The sequence below is a fragment of the Drosophila ananassae genome, chromosome XR (assembly GCF_017639315.1).
Source record: "Drosophila ananassae strain 14024-0371.13 chromosome XR, ASM1763931v2, whole genome shotgun sequence".
Lineage (NCBI taxonomy): Eukaryota > Metazoa > Arthropoda > Insecta > Diptera > Drosophilidae > Drosophila > Drosophila ananassae.
This window is the reverse complement of record NC_057932.1, coordinates 9,793,681-9,801,667: the sequence shown is the minus strand read 5'-3', so window position 1 is coordinate 9,801,667 and position 7,987 is coordinate 9,793,681.

Here is a 7,987-nt window from a genome sequence, read left to right as displayed (position 1 = left end):
GTGGGTTTGTATATTGCGACATGCTGATGCATATTGATTGGATCAAATTACTAAGTGTGCATATAGGGTAGTAGGTCTTGGCACTAGGTGCCAACATTCTCCCCCCCCCCATTGAGGTACTCAATAATAGGGGCTGTGCGTTGTTGTTGGACCGTCTTAGTGAACCGATGTGTACCCTTGCGCTAGAAAATATTGTGTATCTTAAAACTAATTACTAAAAATCTAAAGTTACTACAAAAAAAAATTTTGAATCATGTGGGTGAGATCTCTACCAACGATAATTCTATCCGACCTGTTGTCTCCTTCGCCTTGTTGCGCGCCCTCGTAACCATTCTCCTTAGGCATCCCATGAAGTACTACACCTTTTTTCTGGTTGGTCAGTGCGCATACAGGACTCTTGGTCCTCTCTTGACCTTGCTTCTTGCTCCCTTTCGGAGATGCATGTTACCCATGCCAGATAGGAGGTGACTTCTACTCCTTGAATTTCCTTGGTTACTGGCCCTTTCACTCTGTGCTCTTCAGTTGTGAGTTGACAACCTTGGGCTTGTGGATTGGGGTCCGTCTGCGGCTCTCCTTGTTGATCTTGTCGTGGCTCGTTAGCTTCTTGTTGATCCGCAATGAGTGGGGAACTATGTACTCTTCCGGATTTTACTATTTGCTCCTTGCCGATGCATGCAATCAAACTTTGTCGTGGCTCGTTAGCTTCCGGTGTCCAAGCCGTCGTATTACCGACGACTTGTTCTGCCTTGCTATTAGGAGCTGATGCCGGTCGCACTGGCCCCATCACAATCCATCCAAGCGCGGTATTTTTTAGTAGTGGTTGTCCTTCTCCCAAATATGTCTGTTGTGGCCTCATAAGCTGGGAGATGATTTCGGCGCCCAACAACAGATCAATATTCTGGGGCTGCGTAAATTCAGGATCGGCTAAGCGCAACTGAGGTGAGATATTTCTTGGCGCTTGAATAGGGTGGGATGGTTGATTGGGCATTATTTCCGGTAGTACAACGACGTTGATTTGATCTTCGAAGTCAGTGGTTAATGATGATAGGGTCACCACAGCCTTTTTTCCTAATCTTGTTGTTGTTCCTCCCAGTGCAGCGATGTTCAGGGTTGATGGCTCCAATTGTAGTCCAAGTGTGTCAGCCATCCTTCTGGTGATTATGTTAATCTGTGATCCAGAATCTAGGAGTGTGCGGCATTGCTGATGGGTTCCGGCTGGGCCATGTATTGCCACTTTATTCTGTCTCAATAATTTCTTTATAAAAACTAATATTTGTAACATGGAATAATTCAGCATAAGAGTCATAGGTCAGTACATCTTTACTGTCTTTGTAAAGGAAGAAGTCATGGTTTGAATAATTTATTATTTCGGACGTTGTTGATACTATGATCAGAAATAGTTGTAGTGCAACAATCATTGTCACCTGTAAGTTAGAAAAACGATTTTTAAAACTTAATATTATCTTTATGAATTATTCTATTCCTGTTTTTTATTACTACTTTATTTTTTCGATCTTCTTTAACTACTTGTTTTTTGTATCTTGGATTTAACTTTTTTCTCTCCCCATATTTTTTCTCGTATAATATCTCTCCTACATTATATGTTTTTTCTTTTTTGTCTTTGTTATGGGTGCTCAGGATATTAGTTTGAGCATGTTGTAGCATAACTGGAATTTTGTTATGATTTATTTTATTGTATAAAATGTCAGACGGTTTTTCATTAGTCACTGAGTGAATACTTTGATTATACTTTTGAGCTGCTCTTATAATTATTTCTGAATATTCTGTAAGATTATATTCATCTTTTATGCACCTAGCGAATTCTGTAAGTGTTGAATGTGCTCTTTCAATTTGCCCATTCGAAGTGCTGTGCCTTGGATCAGCGAAATGTATTACTAGACCACTTCTTCTTATGAATGATCTGAATTGTGCTGATGTGAAACTTGGTTCATTGCCCGTCATAATTATCTTTGCTAACGGATATTAGTTGTAAGAGTTCTAAAACTTTATTCTCAATATTAGATTTATTTTCAATTTCTTTTACTGTTAGAAACTTTGAATATGCGTCGATGCAAGTAAGAAACATTTTTTTATCTGCGTAAAATATATCGATATGAAGATTTTCACCTTCATTAACTGGTATGGGAGCTTCGCCTATTGGTATTTCTATTGGATGTTTATTATATTTGTTTTGGTTGCATATTGTACAGTTTTTTATATATTCTTTGAGTTTTATAAACAATTGTGGCCAATAATACAGCCTATTTATTTGTTTGTAATTTTCATCTAAACCTCTGTGCGCGGCAATGAGTCTCTTCAATAATTACAGCTTTATCTTCATCGTTCTCTACGTCTTGGACAAAAATTCTTGTAAAAAGAAATTTATTTACGAAGTTGTCTTTTAGAGGTTTTTGTATAATATAAAGATCTTCTAGTGTACAGTGGAGACCTACAGTTACATTTGGTTGAATATATTCTCTCAAAATTGTTATTAAATTTTCTGGAGTGTCATATTCAATAATATGTCTTGTGTTATTGAATATGTTTATTGATTCGTGAATAGTGAATCTTCCAGTTGTGATTAGGAGTTGAACTTTGAATTGATTTAGTGGCTTTTTTGTTTCTTCAATTACATTCTCAAAACTGCTTTCTGCGGAATGGATTGTATTATTTTCTGATCCATTATCTGATAAATCTGTTTCGGTTGGATTATTGATCTGTATTCTCGACAAAGCGTCTGCTACGACATTCGTTGTTCCTGGTTGGTATTTAATAATTGGAGTAAAGCTTTGTATAAATGAATACCACCGTTTCATTTCTATGTTTGGGTTTTTGTCGGATATAGAATACGCTAGCGGTTGATGATCAGTATGTATTTCTATTCCTACTACTCCGTATAAATAATTTCTGAGATTTTTTAATAAACCAATAAAAGTTATTGGTTTGCCCTCTTGTGATAGTACGGCCCCTAATGCTAAGTTTGAAGCGTCTGTTGTTAGAATAAATCTTTTACTATAATCTGGTTGGACTAATTCAATTTGATTTAATAAATTTTGTTTAAGTTCGTTAAACGCTTTTATGGCTGCATCATCTAACTGTATTAACATTTTTTTGGACATATTTTTTGATATTTTTCCATTTTGGCCTCCCAGATACGTGGTCAATGGTTTCGCTATAAAAGCATAATTGCGGACAAATTTTCTATAGTAGCTTGTTAACCCGAGGAAACTTCTGCGTTCCCTAATATTTTTTGGTATTGGGTATTTTTGAATTGCTGCTATTTTTTCTGGGTCCGTTTTAATCACGTTGTGTGAAACTACGTAACCATGGAAGCTTGTCTCTTTAAAAAAAAATTTGGATTTTTCTAAGGAAGTTTTCATGTTTGCTTCTAATAAAATGTTAACTATTTTTGTAAGATCGGTATAATGATCTTCTATCGAATTTGAAAAGATAATAATATCGTCCATATAGACGTGACAAATTTTTCCTACTTGATCTCTTAGTATATCATCCATGGCTCGTTGGAAAATTCTTGGGGCATTTGTTAACCCGAAAGGCATTCTTAGATATTAATATTTTCCGTTATTTATTGAAAAATACGTTTTTTTCTATGTCGGATTTTTTCATAAGTAATTGGTGGAATCCTAGATTGGCTAAAATAACACTTGGGTCCTGCATTGGGTACCTATCAGGAATTGTATTTTCATTTATTTTTTTAAAGTCGATGACAAGTCTTAACTTTGGAGTGCCGTCTTCGTTATAACCTTTTTTTGGCACTACAAGTACTGGAGAATTATATGGGCTCCTGCTGGGTCGAATTATGTTTTCATCCAACATTCTTTTAATTTCTTTATTTACGAATTCTGCCACCGATTGGGCATAAGGATACTGCTTACTATAGATTGGTCTGTCGTGTTCTAGGTTTATTTCACCTCTGATATCGGTTCTGAACGGGATTTGCATGTTTATTTTCGAGTGTTCCTCTTTTATATGTTCTATTATTATTTCTCGGAGTTTTTCCATTTGGTTCTCCGGTTTTAATTGAATATTATTTATTTTATCATTTCTGACTGAAACTTGAGAAATTGAAGTCAAATCTTCAATTTTATTACCATAAGTTTTAACAGAAACATTATCGCTTGAAACGTCGGACTTTGTGCTGTTTATTTCAACCTTGACTGAATCTGATTTGGATTCTTTTATCTTGTTGAAATATTTGTTAATTATGAATTCATTTAGAGATTGATTACTTTTTTCCTCGGTGTGCGAAGTTTTTTCGTTACACACTTTATTATGAAAAAGTAACTTTTCCTCTTTCCCATGATAGCAAATGACACCTCTTTTCGAGTCTATTATTGCTCCTATTTTTTTCAGTAAGTTATAGCCGACTAACAAGTCAGTTTCTAACCCTTCGATTTCATAAAAGATGTATTTGGTATTAAAAATTGTTATTATTTGATAATATTTTATTATCGAGTATCCATTGACCGTTGATACTCTCTTGTGTATTGGAAGTTCGTTTTTATTTGAAAATATTCTGCTATTAATGTAACAAGCTGTTGCGCCTGTATTGATTAACACTATAAATTTTTTGTTATATTTTTTGTTAATTCGTACTAAATAAGGTAGGTTTGTTCCTGACCTTCTTCTAAAAAACAATCTTCTTGTATGTTGTTCACTTTCATTGTCTTATTTTGTGGATGATTTACTGTTCCCTCATGTAACCTTTTTATAGGAAAATTTGGACCATTTTGATTTTGTTGGAAACTATTATTCGGACGACCAAAGTTTTGTTGATTTGGATGATTAAAATACGGACGTTCTTGGGTTTGGGCTGCATAATTCCCTTGACGGAAATTATTCGATTGCCATTTAGATCTATTAAGAATTTGGATTGATGGGTCTATTTCCATTGGTTCTTCTTTTTGTTGACCTTGGAAATTTTGCCTTTGGAAATTATTATGATCAGGATTATTACGTTGAGGCCAATTTTGGTTTTGATGGTTCACCCATTGGTAACCTGCCCGTGGTTTATTGTAATTTGGTTTTTGTTGGGCTGGATTGAACCTCAAGAAATTAGCTTGTTTTTTTGTCTCAGCCTAAAAACCATAATATCTGCTAGCAAATTGATCTCTAAAATTATTTGACTCAAGCTCTTCAACTTTTGCTAGGGCATTAGGAAGATCAGATGGATTTAGTGAGAACAGAGTTTCTGAAATCGATCCGTTCAAACCTGAGATAAAAACTCTAATTATTTTATTTGTTTCCTTTGTTATTTCGCTTTCTTTACCATATGTCATAATGGTTTTATTTATTAGCAAAGTCATTTTTTTTATTGACTTCATTATAAAATTCTGTTATTGATAATTTTCCCTGTCTTAGTATACTTAATTCAGCTTCTAGTACATGGATTGGTCTTCTATTATTGTAGATAAAATCCAGTCTAGATAATATGGCATTAAAATTTAGTACTGTACCATGGTTTGTAAGGGCGTCATGAGCCGTTCCCATGATTTTATTCCTCAATATTGTTAACGTAATAAAATATTGTTCACTATTTATTTTATATAATCCCATTGCTGTTTCTGCTGCCTCTCGCCAGCCAACATATTGGGTTTGTTCCCCATAAAATTTGGGAAGTGCTTTTACCACCTCCAAAGTCGTCTCACAACTAACGTTCGGATCAATTATCTGAACTTTGTTATCTTCAACTGTATTGTTTTTGTTTTCTGTTGTAATATGTATCTTCGCATTTAGCAACTTGATTCCTTAAAATTAATTTTCCATCATTATGGGAAATTGCTCTGGCGTAATATATGTCGCATCTATTTTTAATAATTGGATACTTTATATAGACTATAAATAATTCTTTATGCAAAGCAATTTTAATTTCCGAAATGTCTGTAATAACTACAGGTCTTAATTCATGTTTATATATTTCTTCAATATCATCATTGTTTAGAATTTTCGTATTAAATACATCAATCTTTGCTATAGTTATTGTGTCTATTAAATTTTGTAAATCATAAGTAATCGAAGTGTAAGCGACGTTTTCTTAAAGGTAATTCCTGACTTGTAAAAACTGTTTTTAAATTAGATGAGAGTGTTTTTATTTCCTCAAACAATTTGGAATTTATAATTTGCTGTTTGTTATTATTTTCAATAAGATCGTTAATTTTGTTTTCTATAGTCACATCATCATGGTCCGGGGTGCCAGCTAACCATTTTAACACAGTTCCTAATTCGTTAATACCCCTTTTAGTTCTTGATGGGAGTAATTGTGATAAAATTAATTTAATAGTTTTTAAATTGTATGAAATTTCCCAATATAATTTATCATTGTTAGTATTCTTTATATGGTTGTATTCTGTCTCAATAATTTCTTTATAAAAACTAATATTTGTAACATGGAATAATTCAGCATAAGAGTCATAGGTCAGTACATCTTTACTGTCTTTGTAAAGGAAGAAGTCATGGTTTGAATAATTTATTATTTCGGACGTTGTTGATACTATGATCAGAAATAGTTGTAGTGCAACAATCATTGTCACCTGTAAGTTAGAAAAACGATTTTTAAAACTTAATATTATCTTTATGAATTATTCTATTCCTGTTTTTTATTACTTATTTATTTTTTCGATCTTCTTTAACTACTTGTTTTTTGTATCTTGGATTTAACTTATTTCTCTCCCCATATTTTTTCTCGTATAATATCTCTCCTACATTATATGTTTTTTCTTTTTTGTCTTTGTTATGGGTGCTCAGGATATTAGTTTGAGCATGTTGTAGCATAACTGGAATTTTGTTATGATTTATTTTATTGTATAAAATGTCAGACGGTTTTTCATTAGTCACTGAGTGAATACTTTGATTATACTTTTGAGCTGCTCTTATAATTATTTCTGAATATTCTGTAAGATTATATTCATCTTTTATGCACCTAGCGAATTCTGTAAGTGTTGAATGTGCTCTTTCAATTTGCCCATTCGAAGTGCTGTGCCTTGGATCAGCGAAATGTATTACTAGACCACTTCTTCTTATGAATGATCTGAATTGTGCTAATGTGAAACTTGGTTCATTGCCCGTCATAATTATCTTTGCTATCTTTGCTAACGGATAATGTTGTAAGAGTTCTAAAACTTTATTCTCAATATTAGATTTATTTTCAATTTCTTTTACTGTTAGAAACTTTGAATATGCGTCGATGCAAGTAAGAAACATTTTTTTATCTGCGTAAAATATATCGATATGAAGATTTTCACCTTCATTAACTGGTATGGGAGCTTCGCCTATTGGTATTTCTATTGGATGTTTATTATATTTGTTTTGGTTGCATATTGTACAGTTTTTTATATATTCTTTGAGTTTTATAAACAATTGTGGCCAATAATACAGCCTATTTATTTGTTTGTAATTTTCATCTAAACCTCTGTGCGCGGCAATGAGTCTCTTCAATAATTACAGCTTTATCTTCATCGTTCTCTACGTCTTGGACAAAAATTCTTGTAAAAAGAAATTTATTTACGAAGTTGTCTTTTAGAGGTTTTTGTATAATATAAAGATCTTCTAGTGTACAGTGGAGACCTACAGTTACATTTGGTTGAATATATTCTCTCAAAATTGTTATTAAATTTTCTGGAGTGTCATATTCAATAATATGTCTTGTGTTATTGAATATGTTTATTGATTCGTGAATAGTGAATCTTCCAGTTGTGATTAGGAGTTGAACTTTGAATTGATTTAGTGGCTTTTTTGTTTCTTCAATTACATTCTCAAAACTGCTTTCTGCGGAATGGATTGTATTATTTTCTGATCCATTATCTGATAAATCTGTTTCGGTTGGATTATTGATCTGTATTCTCGACAAAGCGTCTGCTACGACATTCGTTGTTCCTGGTTGGTATTTAATAATTGGAGTAAAGCTTTGTATAAATGAATACCACCGTTTCATTTCTATGTTTGGGTTTTTGTCGGATATAGAATACGC